At 39.9% G+C, this 22,240-nt stretch overlaps 1 protein-coding gene across 8 annotated transcripts in view; it reads right to left on the minus strand.

The window, feature by feature from the left end:
• Positions 1-22,240, minus strand: part of ZMIZ1 (zinc finger MIZ-type containing 1) — a 338,900-nt gene that overhangs the window by 271,863 nt on the left and 44,797 nt on the right. For 6 of the 8 annotated variants that reach the window (XM_088059853.1, XM_088059856.1, XM_088059852.1 and 3 more), the window contains exon 2: positions 17,246-17,376. The exons of 1 other annotated variant lie outside the window; for it this stretch is intronic. The gene's annotated coding sequence lies outside the window, so the exon portion shown is untranslated. Of the gene's footprint in view, positions 1-9,011; positions 9,032-17,245; positions 17,377-22,240 lie in introns of those variants that run through there. One more of the 8 variants, XM_014250347.2, reaches the window with a different exon arrangement.

Raw genomic sequence — 22,240 nt, forward strand, 5'->3', positions numbered from 1 at the left:
AACATGTCATATTTCCCACTGCAGTTCAACTGCATTTGTTTAACAAAAACCAGCTTTTTTTCAATAGACTTCAACTTCTTTCAAAGTTACACCTCATTTCTAGTTAGTCATGAAGATCAGATTACAAACTACCTGGTCTTTTTACACATTGCAACACTCATTAAGAACCAATGACTCCTGACCTTGGATTAAGAAATTTGAGGCAGGTTAGATTGTCAGCCTGAAATGAATGATACTTAATTGCTCCATCAAAACATTAAATGAAACTCTGAAGAAATGTTCACATCCACTAAAAAATTATTTTACCAACTGCACTGACCTAATTAAAACCTCTCTACCTACAAAGTTTGTCCTGACAATTAAACAGAAATCCCTCTGCCTCTTCATTTTTACACTAAGTACTAGTTTTAAATTTCTAAAACGGAGAAACATCAAACCAAAATTGTTTCCTAAGGTGATTTATTTCTCATTTTTGCTAAGATTACTTTAATGAACACCTACAGTCCCCAAAAGAAGACAGCAACTGGACAGTAGCATTGCAACAGCTCCCGTCTCTTTTCATCTGGCAAGTAAGTAATGCTTCAAACATCTTTAATTTCCTATAGCCACAGGGGACTTTAAAAGAATCCAAGAGAAACTTGTAGACACTACTGAAAATCATCAACAATTGCAGCAGCCTTCTGGTTTCACCCATATTTACCACTCACATCTTCTGCCACATAGGGAAGAGTGGTTGTGGATGACATCAGACATTTCAAGAACCATTTCACATATTTACCTCTTCCCTGCAAACACATCTCTGTGCATGTGAGAGAGTTGGATAAGGCTGAAGGAACTCTTAAGCAAGAACATTTTGGTACTGAACTGGGCAAGTAAAACCTATTGTTAACAATTTACAAATGACTGAGAAAAGACAAGTCTCAGTTAAATTGCTTGAAATTTCCTGCATAAAGAATCCTCTGTCTGGGAGAGGTTGTTATGAGGAGGAAAAAGAAATGCAAGAGAAAACAGATGAATATCTGACCACAGAAACAATCAATTTGGACCATTTAGAGAACTAATCCAAAACCTGCAAATGGGCTTCTGACTTCATAATGGAAGTGCCAGTCAAGTTTAACTGTTCTCATCCACAAAAAACCCAGCCTCAAACAGCAAACGTATGTGTGTCAGTATTAGTAATAACACTTTTGCACTAATGTACAATAAATTACATTTTCTTCTTTCTGAAGAAATCGGTTTTTAATCAAATACCATCTGATCTTACTGTGATGTCTTAGTACATTAAATGTATGAAGGATTTTGATTCCATCAGTTTTATTTTCCACCCTTTTAGCCTGTTTGATTCTATGTAAAATACTAATGAACTCCTTTAAGCAGTCCCTTGACTTCACTGGGGAGCACATTACCTACACAAGTTCAGGCACATGTTGATGAGCACGAGAATGCTGCAGCCATTGAGGTTATAAATGTTGTTTTATTATCATAGCAGCAAGTCACACTATGAATTGCAATAAAATCCCTTAACATTTTATTCATATTCACGGTCATATTAGGTCAAGTGCTTGTGAATAAACTCTAGAGGATGGAGGTCTGGCTTTGAGACCGCTGTTACCAACTGGTCGCATTTTAATAGATTTATTATCCAGCTCAAATTACAGAGCTGTGACTTAATTTCATAAGGGACAAAATGTTTATAAGATAAGTTTGAAAAGAGCAAGAGGAAGAAAAATAAATATGCATCTACATAAGTATTCTTAGAGCCACCCAGACACATTAGACGATGATGTTCTGGTAACTGTGACACCAAACTAGTACACATGCTTCAAGTTACTCCATTAGTAATCATGTTTTGCCACAAAAAATGCAGACCACTGTTAGTGATACAAGCATTTTCAGTCTTCAAATATAATAACCAAAAGCAGATACGTTCTCTCTAGATAAAACCCTTGTAAATACTGCTGCTCCTCAACAATGTGGCACAAACACAGCATCTGTATTTCTTGGATACCAAATTTTAGAAGATCCTCAGCTCCTCACAGGATAGCCAATATCCTGTTTTTTCTGATCTTAATGCTAGCCAGTTTGCTGAAAGTGTTATTTAATCTAATTATGGAATATCTCTCATGGCATAAATATTCCAAGCTCTACAGCAGGCTTCCATTTGTAACTCAAGAGTAGTATAAAAACAAGAGTTAATTGCCTGTACAAATATTTCAGGGTAGCGTTTACGTAATCTACAGTACATTAAGTACCAGAGTTGTGCTCTACTGATAGGTGAAAGAACAACTCTGAAAGGCAACTGCGTTGCCAATTAGCTTTCAACAAATATGTACACAAGCTGTGCTTGCAGGCTTGTGCTCAGCTTCCTCATTCTCCCCAGACTGCCTGCTTTTATAATGGTGAACTCCTTTCTACTCAAATGCCCAGCTAGCTTCACTGTTGGAATAAGGGAAGATAGCATATTTTATTTGGTTGGAGTTGTAGTCCATCCAAATTTAAGATCATGACCTGTGACCAAAGCCACACTCCAGTCACAAGAACTGAACACCTTAATTCATAACACTAAATTCCTTAGTCATGTATGGGGGGGATATTGAAAAATCTTCCGTTGTAGTTAGTCCAAAGAGGATGAGGGTTTGCTTGAGAAAAACATCCCACAGATCCCAGCTCCTGTGTGTCAGTCCTCTTCAAGGAGGCTGAGCCAAGAACATGTACACCCACGTGCATTAGCTCTCTGCAGCAACACCATGTTTTTCCCCAACAGAGTTGTACACAAATTAAGAAATAAACCTAAGTTCACAAAACCACATGAAGAGACTAATGTTTGCAGTCTTTGGGCAAATCTGCACGGTGCTCCACCCAGAAAACAGACTGCTTTTAACTCAGGAAAGCTGATTACCTTGGGCAGAGCCCAGTGCCTAGGACACTGCTGCTTTGCTTTGAGTATCCAGATTTTGTCACTAGACAGTAGTTTGGTGCCACTGGACAACAGTGTGCAAATCCTTTGTTTTCTCTTCATAATTTGCTTTGTAGATTACTGCTACCCACATTGTACTAGAGTGGGTCTAAAAGAAATATTTTGCAATTAGCCTTCCAATAAATGTTAAAAGACCTTAAGACAGCTTTCTGCAATGCTTTAAAGTTTCAGCCCTTTTCATAAAATATTTTTATCCCAACTCTCCCCTCCCCCTTCCAACACCCCAAATTAAAAAAAAAAAGTTATTGTAGTTACTAAGATGGAAACATTCTGCAGAATCAAGAGAGTTAAACCAATTCCAGAATTCTGCTTCATAAATTCCTTTGGCTCACATAATTTATGTTACATAAATTGTAATTCTGATAATAATGCAGCTGAAAATAAGTCTAGTCTTGTAAGTTGTGTGGGTGTATGGTTATGCTTATATAAAAGTATAGTTATCCGCATTACTTCATAAACGTATGTTTAAGTATGTTTTCATGGAGATCTATGCTCTCTGTGGGCATGTTTTCTTTCAGTATTTAAGTATCACTATGCCATATAGTGTAAAGCTTGTGAAACCTTTTTGTTAGGTAAATGTCAGCAAAGCCAGTTCTTCAGCTAGTAACCTCACGCTATAAAACCGGCTGGAGGGAGAGAGAGAGGAAGGAGGCATGGTGAGACATGAAAGTGGAGCAGGCACCTGTGTGGCCTTGCTACTGCTGAGTTAGAAAAGTAACTTCTCTTGCATTTTCTGTAAAGCAGCCCATATCTGGACTCCAGACAGCTTTCTGGACACCAGAAAGGACTGCCTGATGATCATTCTCAGACAGCCTAAAGACACCAGAGAATAACCAGCTGTTCCTTTGATTCATTTATGTGTGAGGGTCAGTTTAACACAGTGACAATCTGTGGGTCCTTCATTTGCTAATGCAGTGAACGGCACAAACAAGCTCCCCACCCCGGCTTTTTTTCTCTTTCCAATGACTCCTTTGGAAATGTATTGGTCTCAAATGCACTGTGTTACCAAGCTGGGATCTCTGTTTCCTACAGTGCCTTATCTGCCCACAACTTTAGCCTTTCTCCGAACAGCTATTTGAACTTCTGTCGAGAGACAGAGGACCTGACATGCACTTCAAAAAAAACAATAGGATCGGCTTAAATTTACCTTCAATTGCAGCAGTGCCGAAAAGCAACTCGGACCAGCTTGTGTAGCTTGTGCTGTGTAGCTCAGCCTGAGCAGACGAGCACCCCCTTGCCCCTGGGTGTGACAGGCCACTGCCTCCAGCAGGCAGGATGAGCAACAGCGGTCCCGGTCAGTGCGAGAGCCTTCTTCACCTCTTCACTTACGGTGACATTTCCTTCCACAAAACCTCAGCTGCTCATGTGCCTTTACACGTCTTTAACACAGGGCTTTAAAGCCCAACTTCAACTTTTCAAATGAGGAAGGGGATTCAAAAACTCATTACTGATGCATCTCTTCCAGATCACAGAGGCCTTGGGATGAGTAACATACCCATGGACACGGTGGGTTAAAGAAGAAAAGCAATATACTGCTAAGTACACCAATTACTTGGAATGCATTGCAACAGAGTCAAAATAGAAGACTGAAAATACATATGGTGACTGGACTAAAATAATTATTAAAGAAGGGCCATAGGAGAAAAATAAGTTGCAGGAATAATACAAGCCTTGTAAGAAGCTATGTTATCTTTACATTATTTTCTGAGTTTCAAATAGTGTATGTATATACATATAAACATACAGCTTCGCATATCATGCTGCACTATCTAAGTAGTCAGATCTTTTTATCTCAGCAACATACGTTGCTCTGTTTTAGCTTACATTTAGACGTACATAATCATTATTCTCCATACACTTCCAAACTTCCTTGTCCTTCCCCACACACTACATACATTAGACCTTTCCAAATATATCAACTGCGGTTTTATTGCAATATAATGATGGCACAACTTGTAAATGATATATATATATAGAACTGGCTATGAAACCAAATTGTATTTCCTCCTCCTAGAAAAAGGTCTGAAGATGAACAAAAGATTTATGCTGCTTCTTTTAAATAAAATGCAATTGTATCCTTTAGTTTGTATTTAGAATTAAAAGTACTCATTCACTTTAAGAAACATGTGCTTTAAAACTAATTTTTAAAAACTTTTCTTTTAAACTTTCCTTTTATGTTTGTGTAACTGTTGAGTTTGTGATTTTTAACATTATAGTAGTAAAAACATGAAGAGGAAAAAAACAGACTTAAGAAATATGAATATTTCCAGTCCTCTGCCATTCCCTCTAATCCCTTACAGCAATGTAACTTGTGGTTAATGCTAAATATCTAGTGGTATCATTGAAGGCAGCACTTCGCCCTATCCATGAACCTTGATTTCAAGTGCTGTCAGATTGCTTTCCTTGCTATCACAGTTTAAAAAATTAAACCAATGGCAAAAGGAAAATTTTGGAAAACTAAGGATGTTCACACATGAGGATCTTTAAACTCTTCAGAGTTATGTGATCACAGTACCCACCCAGATCCCTAGCAGCCAGAAATTATGCCAGTCACAGGAACTGAAGTTTTCTCCAGGCAGTTCATTCGCTGCCCAACAGGTCATCTACAGAAAGCTCCTTGCAACCCCCCATCTCTCTCTCCCCTCAGAACCACAGCCAACTTTTCAGGCAGCATCCCAGGCATTCTACTGCTTCCACACAGATGAAAAGGTAAATGTGGCAGCACGCAAAATATCACTTGCAAAAATAAAAGGACCCAAAACAACCCGATTATGAGACTCATCATTTTGATAGCCTGCTGCAGATCAGAAATCAGCCCACATCTATTTGAATACATGTAAGGTGGATGTCTGGCAGATAAAAGCCAGGGTTGCTTTGATTTGTCTTCCTGCTTCACCACCCCTCCACTGAAAGATGGAATTACTTCACTGAAGATTCTGACATGGGAAAGCTTGCACCAGAACAGGGAAATCTGTAGCAAACTAGAGGCAGCCCAGGCACACACTGCTCCCTCCCTGGTGTTGATGTGCACATAGAATATGTGGCATGCCATCTTATTCCAGAGTTCCCCCCAGACCCTGCTGCAGGAGCATCCAAAGAAGAGCCAGGCCCTGAGATGAGTCCTGGGCTCCATCCCCAGCAGCTGCACTCTGCTGCTGCAGCGTGCATGCGTGGCTGGGGACTCGAGGCAGGAGCCAAAGCTGAACCGGGAATTTCAGGGCTCTCTGCCTCTGGTGGGGTGACTCCAGCAGCTTCTTCATCAGAGTGCAAAGGGCGAAAAACAAGGGAAGGACAGTGAGTGGCAAGAACAGCAACTGTTGCAGGAAAGGATTTCATGTTCCTTCTGTATGCAATAAATGTGTAGAGGGAATAAGCTGATTTTAGCACCCTCACTCTTCCATGTTTAGTTGCATTCCTTTTCTGCTATTTAACTCCTCCCATCTCAAAACCAACCAAACAAACCCCACAGTAAAAGAACCCCAAATATCTACCCTAATTTCTAGTTCAGGAATACTTCTTTGCTTCAGTTCCAGGACCCAAAGCTGCAGTAAGTTTGTGGAATTTTACCTGAATTTCTAATGCATCACATCAGTTTTAGACTGTTAACATTTGTCTCTCAGTAACACTGATCTCTAGTTCTGCTAATTTTAGAACATTCTGAATCAATTCTGAAAACTGAACAAAACTATTGAAGCACCACAGATAAAGCTCAGTTAAAATCCTGTGCTAGCTTTTCTCGACTGATATTTGAAACCATACAACTCATCAATACTATGGATTAATATTGACTTTTACTCTTCAGCTCACAGTATTTCTCCAGCTGTATTTAATGGCTATTACTAAAAGTATCTGCATTTTAATTTTTCAGCATTCACATTTTTCTACTACTTTCCCAACAGATTTCTTTTATTATCATTTTTTTGGCCCACTGCCCTTCCTCACAGTGTCCGCAACCCGTGGAGAAGAGATTGCTGATGGTGTTATCACAGACAAACAGAATGAAGCTAATGGTAACAGGCACTCCTTGCTAGGTAATTATTATAGGAGAAGGAATGCAAATGAGCCCTAATCTGTCTCACACAATGGCAGAGGTCTCAGATTTGCATTAAACCTTTTGCAGCTCTCCCAGATTGGGGACTGCAGATAACAATGCATCTGCAGCCCAGGCTGCCCCAGCGGTTATTACATTGTGCCCCAGCAGGTACAGTGTCCCTGAATGACTCTCCCCTCTCCTTTAAAATCTCCAGTCCCCTCCTCCTTCTCTCCTTCTCCCCCAGCTTTGCAGGGAAAAAAGCTAATTGTGCATGCCATTTGGCTCGATTCATGTTTACAATGAAGAAGAAAGCAGTGCTGTTTGGTAATTATAAGAGGGAAATGGACATCAGGAAATCTCCATTCTGTTCCCAGCTATGTCATTCACTTGCCAGGGAACTGAAGGAAAATAACTTCGCTTTTCTGTGCATCCATGTGTTCAGTTAGAAATACAGGGTTGGTATTTGTAGTGGCCCAACAGACAGTTTACAGAGGCACCTGCTGAACACTTTCAGGAAGCTAATGCTAGACTTCACCCGAATCTAGGCTGAGTTCATGATAAGCCGCAGTCCTTCAGAAGAACCACTGCCTAGATCTCCATTCCCCATCTGATAATAGGTTGTAAAGAATGATATTCTTTTCCAGCACTGTATTCTGCTATAAAAAACCTCAACTAACATCTGCTAGCTGGGGCCATGCTCAGGGCTCACACAGGTGTCTGCCCACTAGCAGATCTTCAAAGAAGAAGGTGTAGGAACCATGTTTGAGGTGCTCTGATCACAAGCCACATAGTAAAAGATTTTCCCAAACCTTATCTTTCTAGCTTCTTCCATACGGCTTGTTTGGATTAGGAGGATTCATTGGAGTCAAACGTATTGAACCTTTCCCAAGTGAGTCCCTGGCCTGAGGTCAAAACTTCTTACCAGCATGAACAGACTTTTTGCAACACTACTGCCTTCTTTCTTGGATGCTCATTTTCTCCTGAAACATTCTTGTCAAATAGGATATTTCAAAACTGATCTTCAGGAATCAAAGTTTCTGCTACAGAAATGCAGACTAGAAAATGGAGACTACTAAACTGCAAGTGGGCATATAAACTAACTTCTCAGCATATTAAAACCCAAACAACAACAACACCAACAAAAACCACAAAACAAACAAAACAAAAACCAACCAAAACCAAACCAAACAAAAAACCCAAACCTCCTTTCCCAAATCAAAACAACAAACTATTGCCAGAAATTAACAATTTTTTTTTACAGCAACCATAGTCAAAAAAACAAAGCTGTAGAAAGTGCTACAGTTTTTTAAACACCACATAAGAAGTTAGTTTTTCAATAATCAAAGTTTTGCTCATTTCCATCTCATAGTGCAGCAGGTGGGGCAGCGCTACTTCTTTATACAGTTACTGGAATACACTATACATGTCTCTGGGATGCTCTCTGATAGCTGGTATCCTCAAGCAACATTCATCACACCTAAACAACCAGTTTAAAAATTTATTTCTTTTTAAATGATGCTATGGTTCTGTTATGGTATTGAAGTTCTCCGAAAGACTCTTCTCCCATTTGCACTGACATCTGAAGTTCTTGCCACTTGGAAGGACTGATATGGTACAACATTATGAATGATCAATCTTCACATCAGAAAATCAAAAACTGTCTTGCACTGGTTAGTTCTCATAAAACAAGAAGAGGATTTTCATTCATCTGGTTCATAAACATGAAAACATTTTCCCACGTAGTCTTTGTGCTAACTTTCCAACACTAGAAAGCATTTCATTCAGAACAACAAAAAGGATTAATTTTTACATTGTCAAGGCACGGCAGGTATCAGAACCTACAATTTAAATTCTAACATACTCAGTTTCAGATTTGTCACTGGTCTCTAGACTGCTCCTCCCCAGTGACCAGTTACTACCAACTGCCTATCGGTACCATCTATATACACAAAAAAACCCTTCCAAACCCAGAAGTAGTTGTGGAGAGCCTGATAGACTCACCCTCACTTGGAACTCAGGGATTACCGCACTGCTGCTGCACCAGCAAAAGCACCAGGGCAGAGAATGTCAGCAGGACAGCCCAAAATAGTTTTACTGCCACCTGAGCACACCCAGCTGACCCTGCTTGGGGTGGACTCGGCTATCTCACCTCCTCCTGCCTGGAGATCTGGGGCAGTGGAGGGGGGAAAGGGAGGAATCCTGGAAGATAAGAACAGGGAGCACAGATATCTTCCCGGGGAACTACTGCTCACTCTGTGACCCTTGGCCCATCACCAAAGCCATGCACTTCAGGACCACTCTCACATTAAGCATTAACTCAGGCAGTTCAGCTGTGTTGCCGAGTAGCCAGTCAAATATTTACAAGGGTTTCAGAAGGTGCAAGATTAACCTCATCCTTTCAGTGTAAAACCCAATGTCCACAATTTCATACTCTGTTTTGCAAAGCAAGAAGTCACAATTCCGAAGCTTTGAGACTTGCAACACAAAGTCGTTAGAAAGAATAATCCAAACAGGAAAACTAAGAGGGACTCAATGCACACTGTAGACAAAATATTGGCACCACATACCGTGCTGGCAAGTAGAGCAGCATGCTGTGTTCCTAAGGGGGAGAACAAGTAAAATCCACCAATCCTGGATTGGTGATTGCAACCTCACCTGAACAGCAGCTTTCCCTTTGTCCAGCTGCCTCCAGGTCATTTTATGGTAAAGACAAAAATTGTCACTGCGCTTTCAAGGATCTCAACAGCTTTCCAACCCCGGGCTCCCCCCCACCCTGCCATTCTCACCAGCCTTTTGAGAGTTTCCCTCTATAGCAGCATTCTGCGTTTCAGGGATTCAACCTTTCAACTGAAGCATGAGAGATCACTTATACTGTTGAACCGGTGGAGCTGCCAGCCTCCCCTTTGTTGCATAAGGATTTACACTTGAATGGCGCTGGGAAGCAGAGTCTTTTAAGGAAAGGCTGCTGGGGGGAAGACAATTTCCTTGCCAGCATCCTATTCTCAAATCGTGTTCATCTACCAGATCAACTTCTCCAGTTTACATAACTACAGGAACCTTCTCGAACCACTAGTTTGTAAGTTTACCATGACGTGACTTTTACGAATAAATTGCTAATTTTAGCTTACTTCACGAGGATATACATAGTCATAAGTGAAGTTCAATTTGAGCTTAAATTTGGGCACTTAATGTAATTCAGTCCAATGTAAATTACACCATTATCTTAATCCATGACTCATTTATATATTTCCTATTATAGCCTTGCATTGCCATGCACATCATAGTCCATCCAATGGCTTCTACAGCTTTGAGAGAGACACTGGGGAACACCACAACAGCACAGAGGCACTGCAGAGAATCATCTGAAACAAGAGTGTGCAAGCAAGCCTGATCCAGTTTAACAGTGGCACGCTGGCTTTGGCCTTCTAATTAATCACATACACAAGCAGCACCAGCCTGGTGCAATTCTGCTCTTAAGTTTCGAATGGGTAGATAATTATTTATTGGTTTCAGGCTAAGTTAGCAGTTACCAAGCAGTATCATATTGCTGCCTTTCAAACAGTGGCACTCTGGTAAATCCACACAGTTTTTTGTTTGTCTCCTTGCCTGCTTGGAAGCATAAAGCCTGCTATCGCCAAAGAAAAATAATCGCTTCCGAAGTTTGAAAATTGGCAAATGCTAATCTGGCATAGAAAAAGATCTGTAAGGAACATTCCTTATGGTTTTAAAATGTTACACCTGCTTCTGATTAGATTCTATTTCCTGAATTCTGAATTGGCCACATGCTGAAACACACAGCACAGCCTGCAGAGTGCAGCAAGAAAAAGGCTAGCACAATCCAGAGCTGGTGGCAAACCACAGTCCCCATGAAAACCACATGTGCCAGAGACCAAATATTTTGCATTTTGCTTACTCCTAATAAAGCTGATTCACTTCATTAAAAGCAGCTTATCATTTTATCTACTCACTCTGATTAATTAGCCTCTAGTTAAAATGAATGAGCACTTGATTCGAGGATTCTATTAATGTGACACTGGTGAACCACCACTTGCATACTTCTTCCATTCTTTTCCTTTTACTCTCCATCCTCTCTACACCCAGTGTCTTATTAGGCCATTCAGACTGACATTCCCAGAACCCTTTGAGGATATCAAAACACTTTTAAGAGAGAGGTGAGTAAGGAAATGTCCCACCATCCAAAATTCTTCCAAGGCTCAGTTTTCCTGCTGGAATATACAGATGTATGTAATCTACTTCTCACTGTAATTATGATCACAAACTTGGAAAGAAATAGCTTGGAAAGAAGAAGGAGACAGGGAAACAGACTGCGTTGCTGGGAACAGGGGCAAAACAACAGTACCTTTAATACAAACAGCTTATTCGTCCTTCCAGAATAAAATAATTTCAACTATGAAGCACAAACAGCAGTCAGTTCCATCAAAAACCCGACTTTCTTAGAGAGCGAAGAACTTTCTCCCAAGCCAAATACCATTTGCTGTATATGCATAAAGACAGCTTCTGCTACAGTATATGCCTACAGATTTCACAGTTGCATATGACCGCCAAAATCTCAATTTCTAGCAGCAAAAAACGTATGTTACCATTATTTAGCCAAGCATCTGAAGACTGAAATATAGCCTAGCTGCTCATTTTGCTGGAAAACAGTGCTTTGCTTCGTATACCTAATCGCCTTGTCTAATCAATTGCTTTTATTATGACTGTCAGAAATACCCAAATGTATTTGGGAAACTTTAAAAAATAAACAAAGAAAAACCAAAGCTACACACCTTCTGTGTAACATTAAAATAACATTAACATTAAAATGTTAAGCTTTCACTCTTTCACAACAATGCCCACCAGAAGTCTGAAAAACCATTAGGCCTAAAACTGCAACAAACCCATATTTTGAGGGAGGAATGGAAGGAAAGATGGTGAGGAGAAAGAGAAATAAAACTTCCTGGGTCATTCTAACATTTACTTCTAATTTCCTGTTTAATCAAGAATAGTAAGTGGAATAGTAAGGAAGTGACTACAAGAAAGATATCTCTTTCAATAGAATAGCTTGGTTAGGGTATGAACTGCAGACTATAAGCACAAGCTTGAAATTCACCATCCAGCCAGACAAGGCTGTATGCGAGAAGGCACCAAAGCAAGATCTGGTTTACATCACACAGCAGGGCAGTAACTGAGCATGAGTCACTGATGTGCTTCATCTGGCTTTTAAGGCCATCAGCACCAGATAAAAATGTTTTAGGACACATTTTACACAGCACTTCCTAGTATAAGTTTACCTGGCCTGTTGAAATCTGCATAGAATTTTCTAGACAAAATTTTTTTATGGCAAGGCTTACAAGATGAAACATCTTCTGTCCTGCAGCTGCCAAGATATTAGTGCAGCTCTCTACTGTAATGACTGGGCTAACTGAACAGAAGTCTTCCCATGGGCTAAGCCCAAAAGGGGTAAGACAGGATGAATGATTTCTGCTACCACAGCCTGAGCTGCAGGTAGTACCCAGTGCTCACCATACCCTAGGCAGCACCACATAAAACCATGTGTATGCCAAACACAGTAGAAAAGACAAAAAAACCTGGAACACGTGATTTTGAAATTTCAACTCATGATCTGGCATTCATGCTTTATAATACTTGCTTTATGAATGAAAAATTTTGCTGGTTTGGATTTGTTATTAATTTTTTATGAATGGCCAAATTTTTGAAACTTATAAAGAGTTCACATGCATCTTTGTGTACCTGAAAAATGGAGCAATATGCAACCAGAGTCATTCCCTAGCAGAAGAGGACAGTTACCACTTTTATGGAAATAAGGAAACAAATCAGGTCTTTTTCATTGCTAATTTCAACCAGGACTTCATAGCTGATTTGGGCCTTGCACCTTTCTTTTTGAAGGACTAACAGAGAATATAAACAAAAGTAAAATACCAAAACCTGCCACCTAATACTGATACCTATGCGTTGCACTTTGTATCATGCTACTCAATATTGGACTTATTCCTAAATAATAAACCCAGTTCCATCAGAACTAGGTCTATACACCTGAAACACAATGACAGTGAGGAATGTCCAAAACTCTGCTGCATTATGGACAACTGAGGCAGGCAGACCGTAACTGCTGAAACTAGAGGAAAGGCAAGCAACCCAAAGATACTCTGCTAACACCAAGAACTGGAAGATTTTAATGAGGGACAAAAAACAGTCATTGCCATAGCCACAGTATGGGGCAGGGGGCACACACCACAGGACAGGAACTTCTAGCCCTCCGTGCACACACAGATGCCCCAAAGCAAGCCCTTGCAGTGCTCTCACCTCATCTCCTTAAAACTCTACTCACTCATGTCCGTGGACCTGTAAAGTTTGCCCTCAGAAAAGGGCTGACTCAGACAACTGAAAATGGTAGAAAATTTGAAATCATGGTTCTTAACTATAGCTTTAACCTATTTTCCTGTGCCTAGATATGCTAAATTTTCATTCTGCTTAATGCTTTTTAGACCTTGTCTATGAAAAAAGAGATTTACAAACAAATTAATTTCAGCTCTGAACTCTCCACTTCATGTACACTTAAAACCATCAAAGATGTTTAAAACTATCTTTCTGAAGGGACAAAACAAGAATTTAGCTTTCTAAAATCTAAATGGTAAACAGATTCTAAACATAAAAATTACCTGAAAAATGCACTGCTGGGATGGAAGTATTTTTCCTTCTCCAATAAAGTTTATAAGATTTAAGTCTTCTCTGTATCAGAATAAAGAATTAATACCTATAACATTCATGAAATGAAACTCTAAAAAAAATATCAAAGGTTTTACTAAAAAGCAAGAGAGGGCAGACTTACTGTTAATGAAGTATTTAAAGACCTTAAGCAGTGGCAAAGTCCTGATTTAAAGTGGGAGATGGTTAAGGCTTAGCAAATTGAGAACTCTGGAAGAACCTGTCATCCTCTCCTAAGGTGCAATACAGCTTTGACAGGCACATCATTTTACTGAATACAGTTATTGAATGAGAAATCCTAAGCCCAAAGATCTCAAAGGATTTGAGGGAGAAAAAAATCCAAGACCTGAAACAAACACCTTGTTGAAATGTTCTTTACAAATGCTTAAGAGCTGTAAACTCGATTTATATATGAAAAGAAAAAGACAAACAATTAGGGCAAACTTCCAACTGACAGCTAAGTTATTACAGACATGGTGTTTAATATACAGTGTCACCCACCTGAAATGTTAGCTAGCAGCAGTATCACCTTTCCTTTGGAGATAGCTCAGGTTGATACAAATAAAAAAGGAAAATGGGGAAATGATGAGGGAAATAAAAGCTCTTTAAAAAATCAGTGCAAAACAGTCGCTCTACATGCACTGATACAAAACATAACTTCTGAAAAAATCTGAATGGAGGTAGGGTTCCTCTTTCAACAAACAAAAAAATTTAAAATTATCTTTGCTCAAATTTAGTTAAGAGGAACAGGCAGAGAAAAGTACAATTTTAAAGGCAAAAAACAAAACACAGCAAACTGTGGCCCACTGGACATCCTGCTCTTTTGTTGCCTTGTCCTTGCCCTGATTCTCCCTCTCCTTTCTGACTCCCCCTTCAACACATCCAAACTGAGGAGTATATGTTCCCCATCCTCCACCTCTACTGAACCTGCTCTAGTCCAACACATGGGCAAGAATTTCCTCTTGCTTTGGTTCTCAAATTTCACTGTCACATCCAGCCTCTCCCCCCACAGCTTTTCACCCCGAGGACTACAGTCTGCATGACTGCATTTGATAATACAGACTCTGCTGCTTAAATACCGTACATTTGCAGACAGTTAAAGCATGTTTTACAAAGGTACCATAAAGGGGTTTAGCAACATACACTTCCTGGGCGTGCAAGCCTGCAGCAGCTGCCAAGGGACCCTGCCCAACATGGGACAGTTTCCCTCTCCTCATTAGGATGAAAAGGAGCACACAGAGACAAGGCCTTTGTGCTGGAGCCCCTCCCAAGCCATGGCTTCAGAGGAACGATCTGCCTGACATGCTGCAACTCAGGAAGCATGTGCAGGAAAAGGAGGAGGGGAGCAGCAGGCAGGGATTCCCCTCCAAATTTCCAGTGCTGTGCAAGAGGGACAAACAGATGTATCCAGCCAGAGAGAAACAGCAGTGGATTGCGCACAGCCTCTCAGCTGATCCTATTGAACTGAGCAGAGGCACTTGGCTCCACTGCACATCACTGCATATGACATATGCTGGGAGGGAGACAGTAACAAGAAGCGATGCCCACGATCCTGCAAAACAGCTCTAAAGCTTGTGCTTCCCTCAGCCCCCAACCCAGGGAGCTTGAAAGCATTCAGAAACAGTACAAAAACTCAGCTGGAGCTACGAATCCTTATAGAATCTTTCCTCCGCACGTGCAGCTCAGCCAAGCCTCCCACATCTCAGTGTGCCCCAAAATTTCGTGTTTCAAAGGAATTTTAGAGCCTTTGCTTGTTTGGGAGAAAACAGGTTCAGAAGCCACAAGGCAGCTCCTGCAGGCTCCTCTCAGCATGCCACAGCATCAGTGGCGGAGTCAATGCCTGCCTGCAACAGCACAGGCAGCTGCATTCTTTAGTCTGGCACCAAAGAGGAAAGCTATCATCCATTTTTAAGTTAGATTCAGGGAACCAGCTGGGGACCAGCAATTGCCATTTTTGAAGTGCACGAAGAGGAGTGTAACCAGCCTTCCCATAGTAACGAAGATTAGCGGCCTTGAGTCTGACACTCCTCCTGCATTAAAAGATAGGAGACAAAGAGAGAGACAGGTAATTACATAGAAGGAGCCCTGGGGAAATTGCAAACTCCTTGAGAACCCTTTAGCTGGTCTGTATGTTTCTCCTTGTCTCTGCTGCAGCTGAAGGTCCCCAAGAAACATTTGCCCATTAGATCATTAGCTTTATTGCAGAAAGTAGCCAGACAGCTGGTAGTGGCTGTTCAATAAAGACTTAGCTTGCCTCTGCACAGGCAAGAATGAGATGGAGAATGAGAAAAAGAACATCCCAAGGCACATTACCTGTCTGGAGCTTATCCTTGATATGTTAGTGTACTTAGTCAGTGTGAGGGGTCTGACAAATGAACTCTGACAAATCCTGCTGGGGCAATTTAAGCCATTATTGCATCGCACTGTCTTTCAAAACCCTTCACAAATGTTAGCACCATGGAGCAATCTGGCAGGAAAACTTGTATCATGCACTGGCCTCTCCAGTTCAGAACCTGGCAAGCTAGCATAAACCCCTTCTCAGTGCTGGATTAAGTTAAGATGTCAATTCTGACCCAGAATGGCTGAGGTCTAGACAAAAGATATTGCCTCCACTACAAAGAGCATTAACATCTATCACAAAGATGGAAGACGAAATGACATCTCAAAGCACTGCAGCTCCTAAGCAAATACAAATCTTTAATATTAAAATACATATGCAATTTGTCTAGCAACAAACTCGAGTCTACTCATGCAGCTCATGATGCTCTATGAATCAGCACTAATTTTTTGGACTTTATATATCCCTGACACATAAGCTGAATGTCTTGCAGTGAAAAGATGGACATGGATTCTCCCATCACCAGATAACTAGAAAATTAAATTCCTCTCACACATCACATTTTGCACTTCTGTCCGAAACTGGAAAAAGTCTGGAGAATTAAAGACTTGCCATGTGTTTCACCATTCAGAACTAGAGTTTGGCTTCCAGATAGTTCCTGTCTTATCTCTCAGTGATACAACCAGCCACAAAACCGTGACAGACCCCAGAGAAAACATCAGGTTTAAAAAACTAACCAAAACAACAACCAAACCAATTTATATTTGCCCAATCAGAGGTACACGTGTGATAAAAATAAAAGACGCACTTTGAGATATGATTCTTCAACTTGTCTTCTCCAGACCTAACTCTCTGTCTTTCCATCTAAGTTGATATTCAGGCAAAGATTTAGTTAATCAGTCTGCAATACAACAGTTTTACTTTTTCCCTCTGCAAGCATTCAAAATATATCTCATCTTCTAGATTTTCTCAAGGAACAGTATCCTACACTTAGTAGTAGAGCAAGAAGTGCACAAAGCTTCTGTTTGCATTCCAGTATTAGAAGGGCAGCCCACATGAACCAGAAGCTTGGCCAATCTCCATAGACAAACTTCTTCTGCCATCACCTGCCCTTCCAGAAGAAGCAGAGCAAGCAAGACACCTTGAAAAGCAGATAGCAATTACCCCTTACCTTTCTGAAGAGGCCGCCGCCAATTAGCACATTCCTGGAGCTTCTGAATCAGGCCAGAAGAAAGGAGGGGAGGGGAAAAAAAAAAAAAGGGGAGGAGAGAGCTGTTTTCTTCCTCAGCACAACAGTCTTTCCTGAGGGAAGGAGATAAAAAAAAGTAGGAAAAAGGAAATAAGCATTAGCTTTCATGATTTCAAAGAGGCTACTCATTACTGAGTAGGCAACTTACTCTTGCCTGGCAGAGCTACTGTGCCACTACTTCTGCAGTTCCAAAATACCAGTTTAGGGTGCCCTGTATTTTCTCCATTGTCACCTTAGCAAATTAGAGAATATGAATGTTAAACCAAGCACTGCTAAGAAAAGCAAAGAGATTTGTCAGAATGGGATAAAGTCCCGTACTAGAATGGGTTAAAGTCCAATTCAAAAATATTCTCGAGCACTTATTCTATTAAGTAAACATGCTTCAGCCAAACTCACACCCACTTCTGTAAAAATTCAAATGAGCCACATTTACTACCAAAATAGTTGGCAAAAGGCAAATTCCAACATGCATACTGAACATACAGGTATATAGCAACATTCAAGCGTTTATGTACTCTGCTCTGAGAGGATCATGCCTACAATTATGAGGTATTTGCAACTAATCATAAGTTGTGTTTCTTTTTAAGACAACTTCTCTTTTTCTTAAGACAATCTATTCCAGCTATATCAAATCTTTCAATAACAGCAAGAATAAGTATTTGTGTGGGGTTTTTTAAAACAGAATGAAGAGAAAGAGAAAACCTTTTGACTAAAGGTACCGCTTAGAAATCGAGCTTCACTCCCATAAAACCACAATTCCTCACCTCAGACCATCTCTCTCTCTCTCTGCCCTACTCCTAAGATGACTTTAAAGAAACTTACAGACACAGAGATTTAATGGGCCCCTCCCTACCTCCAGTACCTGCCTCTGATGAAAGGCAGGAAAATCAAGTGGAAAATTATTTTAAAGAGTGCATGCAAGACATTAACATCTTTGAGGAAATGGCAATCAAGGATTTCCACAGGGAATGAGCAAAGGGAAACACGTCCAGTCTGTTCTCCATCACACTTTGTTGGCTTATATTCATATGGAAAAACTCTACCCTTTTCTGTCCCATGGAAAATCTGAACACAAGTTCTCAAAATAAGGAGAAAAGTTTATGCTACCTTACATTTCCACACACACTTCTGCCATCCCTCAAAACAACAATTAACCCATCTGCTAACAGCATTACAGATCCTAGACTCTTGGAAGAGATTTTAAATTAGGGGCCCCAACATCTAGGAAACAACATAAAAGGCAGCACTTCTATCACAGCATCTCCCTCAAAGCCACCACGTCTGTCCAATTCTAAATGGCCACAGTTCCTGCATTTCTCTAGGGGACAAAAGCTCTCTTTTTCTCTCCTCCTGTCAGCAAGACTTAAAGCTGCAAGAGTAATTCTGTCCAGAATCCCCTCTAGATAGGCAATGATTTAAAGAATTCATGAAGTAACAGTGGCAGTGTAAATAAACAATGAAAAACTAAACAAAGATCACAGAAGACAACACACAGAAAATGTGCACCAAGGAGAGAAAGAACAAGCTCAGTGATTCAAAACCTCTTCTGCCTTGTTATGTGCACCCATAAATAGGCGCAGCAATAATCTGACAATGTGAAAGAATGGATCCTGACACAAAAATGTAACTACTCAAAAACCTGCCTCCTCAACCTTCTGCCTAAAGGCAAACCTTCCCACAGTGTTTAATTTCACTTTCTCAATGTCTTACACCTCTCATCAGTAGCGTTTCTGCTTTCTGTCAGCTTTCACCATCTTGTACTAATTGATGCAAAGCAACTTAAACTGAAACCTGGAGAACTCAAATTGTTTTGTATTTTTTTTTTTTTTTTAAATAGGGAAACAGTGCTACAGCCCTCACTGTGGGGATGGGAGAAGAAATGACCCTTAGTGAATTGCTCCTGACACGTGTACATCCCGAGGCTATGTGCAAATCAATACTTACTGAGCAGCTCAGCACGGATCAGGTTGCAAAATGCAAGAAAAAAAGAAATTGTATCACCCCCTCAAACGTACACTGGGCTTGTATCCCTAAATCAAATGAATAATTTGCTTTTCTTTTTCATTATCAAATCAAAAGAATTCTTTTGACAGCATTTTTTTCCCTGCTAAGAACTTCCCCTCCCCTCCCCCAAGATCTCCAGTGAAGTCTGTTAAGTATTGAAATACTGGTTATATTTAAAGTGCTTAAAAATTTTGCACTTCCATCCCATTACTAGTAGGAGAAATCATCTAAAGTAGACATGGAAGATTTGAAGAAAGCATATTTTTAAACCAAACATAAAATCAAGAGATTGCAAAAAAGAAGTCTGAGTGCAAAAAACCAAAGATTTTTAACAACATTCTCAGGGAGACAGAAATTTGTCTCAAGTACCATTTAGAGACATAGGTTTGACATCACTTGCCCTCAAAGAAGGTCAGATTGGTCTGTTCTCAAATCCTCAGGCAAGAAAAAAAATAAAGTGAAATAACGCATTACCCAAATGTCAAGAAGTCAAATTCTAAGTGGAGAAACCTCGCAAAATTACTTACAATACCAAAAGACTCGACTAAATTTCTGGCAGGGCCAGAGATAATTCATATGAAAAAAATGTCAAAATGTTTTGGGTATACAGCCACTACAGGAAGGAATCAAACAGAAAACTGGGAAACACTGTATCAAAACCCAACAAATCGTAGACATCAACATTAGATAAATGACTAGGCATATGTTGAGTCAAACACCCTCAAGATGGTGTGTGAGTCAATTCCTGCAATGAATTTAGCAGAGTTGCTTTCCTACATCAAGCTTAATAAAAATAATCCTCAATTATTCCAGCTAGGTTTGGCTTCTCAGTAAATCTCACATGACGTCTGCCCATTCTGGACAGTACCTGAGCTAAAGATTTAAACAATGAGCAGGGATACCGGAACGTGATTTTGACTAATCTCTTCTGAATGATGATTCCAGATTTATTCTTCCTACTGCATAACAAAGGTAGCGTTTTTTTCCAGGCATTACCCAAGTGTAGCCCACTTCCTATAGAAAAATGCAAAAAAACCTGCAGGACATTTGGAGGTTCTAGGTCTTAAGTGATCCAGAGACCTTTTACATTAAGAAAATAAAATTTTGGGAAAGTAATGCCCCTCACTTCCAATCTGCACTGCATGACTGGCTGACCTTATAATGTCTGACCCCTACATGGAGCCCCCTTCAGCTCTTAGAGGAACTCCTGTGTCAACAGAAGCCCCCATTGCACACAACCAACCTGGGTGATTTTCTGGTTTATTGCATTTTCTAGCTCTATGATGGCTCTTAATTGCATTACACTGAGGAATTAGATCAGAGCACTGCTGTATGCAACAGAACCCTCCCCAAACCTTGTCCATAACATGAAGCAGCTCAGGGTTTAAACCAGTGGGCTTCATCATCAACACATCTTAAAATTTACGGAGAAAACCAAAAAGTGTTCTCAAGGTTCTTCAATCTACATATAACTAACAGCTACTCTTCTTCAGGTGAATTATGTGTGCATTCAGAGTGTACTAATAGATGTAGGTCAAATTTATATCACAGTAAGAAGTTTCTTTCTTTTTTTCCCTGTTGATTTTCAACCTTTTGATCTAGGAGAGGTAATAAAAAAACTGTTTCCTTAACATCTATTGAGGGAAGTAACAGTCTCCATTTCTTATTGCAAAAAACAAACAAGCAAGCTAAGAAAAAAAGATTAAAATACCTACTCTTAAATAGCATGATAAAACTGAACAAAAACTCTCAGCCTTGGGTTTTGAAGCCAGGAACATCTCCTGCTTCTGAATCAGGGTCTTTCTCCAAGCTATTTTTTAGTATCTACAGCTAGCACAAAATCAGTATGAAACAGAACTAGCACATTTCATTTAATGTAACACATTCATTTCCTGTAACATTTCATGGAAACACAATATAACATTCACCTACAACAAGAAATTAGCAAATTCTTACTTCTTTTGGTATGAATTAAAAGCCTATCCCTATGATCCATGCATATGCGTGTGTGCACATGTCCCATACACACAGCAGGGTAAGCCTTCCACCACAAACATCTGTACTGGAGACATTTGTGAAGAAGCTTCTTCAAACCTAAATACTATTTTCCCAGAACTGTATCTGTACAAAGACAGGAAGCTCTTCTCAAAGTTCTTCTCAAGTATCTATTACAAAAAGCCAAGAAAAAGTAAGCAAAACGTTGTGCAGAAGCACAGACAAAGCATAAAAACATAGTAAGAGTCAATGAAAATACGGATCTCCTACATAAATTTTGCTGTCATTTGCCTTAGTGAACTCATGGGATCCACCACCACCAGATGTCTAAATAAAAGACTAGATTTTAGTTACATGAAATAAATTTCCTAAATAAGCAGTGTAATTTTTATTAATTTGAACAACCTTTAATTCAAATGCCAAATGTATTTTATTTCTATATCTTTATACAGAGGTATTCACGCAATTGCTTCCTACGACTTTAATCTTACAGCTATGTGTATTTTCCCACCTGCTTTCCTTGGATCCAGAAAAAAGCTCTTCCCAAAATGACATTTGTCCATGTGAAAAACCTAAGCTTTCAGAAGCACTGTTCACATGGATGCATGTAGGTAGCGTGCCTATTAAAGCATACCGACCTCTGTATGACACTTACCTACCAGTCTAACTGCAATGACCCCACCAAGAATGAAAAAAAAATATTTAATTTTCTCTTAATCACCTAAAATGGTACAAACTGAGCACAAATAAGATTTATACCTTATATGTTATATGCAAAGCCTTGAGGACCAAACTCAGTGCACTGAAGCAGAATGAGAGATGCTCATCACTTGAAAAATTTGGTCTCTTCCAAAGAAACAGGGTGGAAATAATTTTGTCAAACATGTATTTCTCTCTTTTAAGCTAGATCTAGAAGGA

This window comes from Pseudopodoces humilis, chromosome 9, assembly GCF_049639895.1.
Source record: "Pseudopodoces humilis isolate 2021_Gansu_Grassland_sample_001 chromosome 9, ASM4963989v1, whole genome shotgun sequence".
NCBI classification, from domain to species: Eukaryota; Metazoa; Chordata; class Aves; order Passeriformes; family Paridae; genus Pseudopodoces; species Pseudopodoces humilis.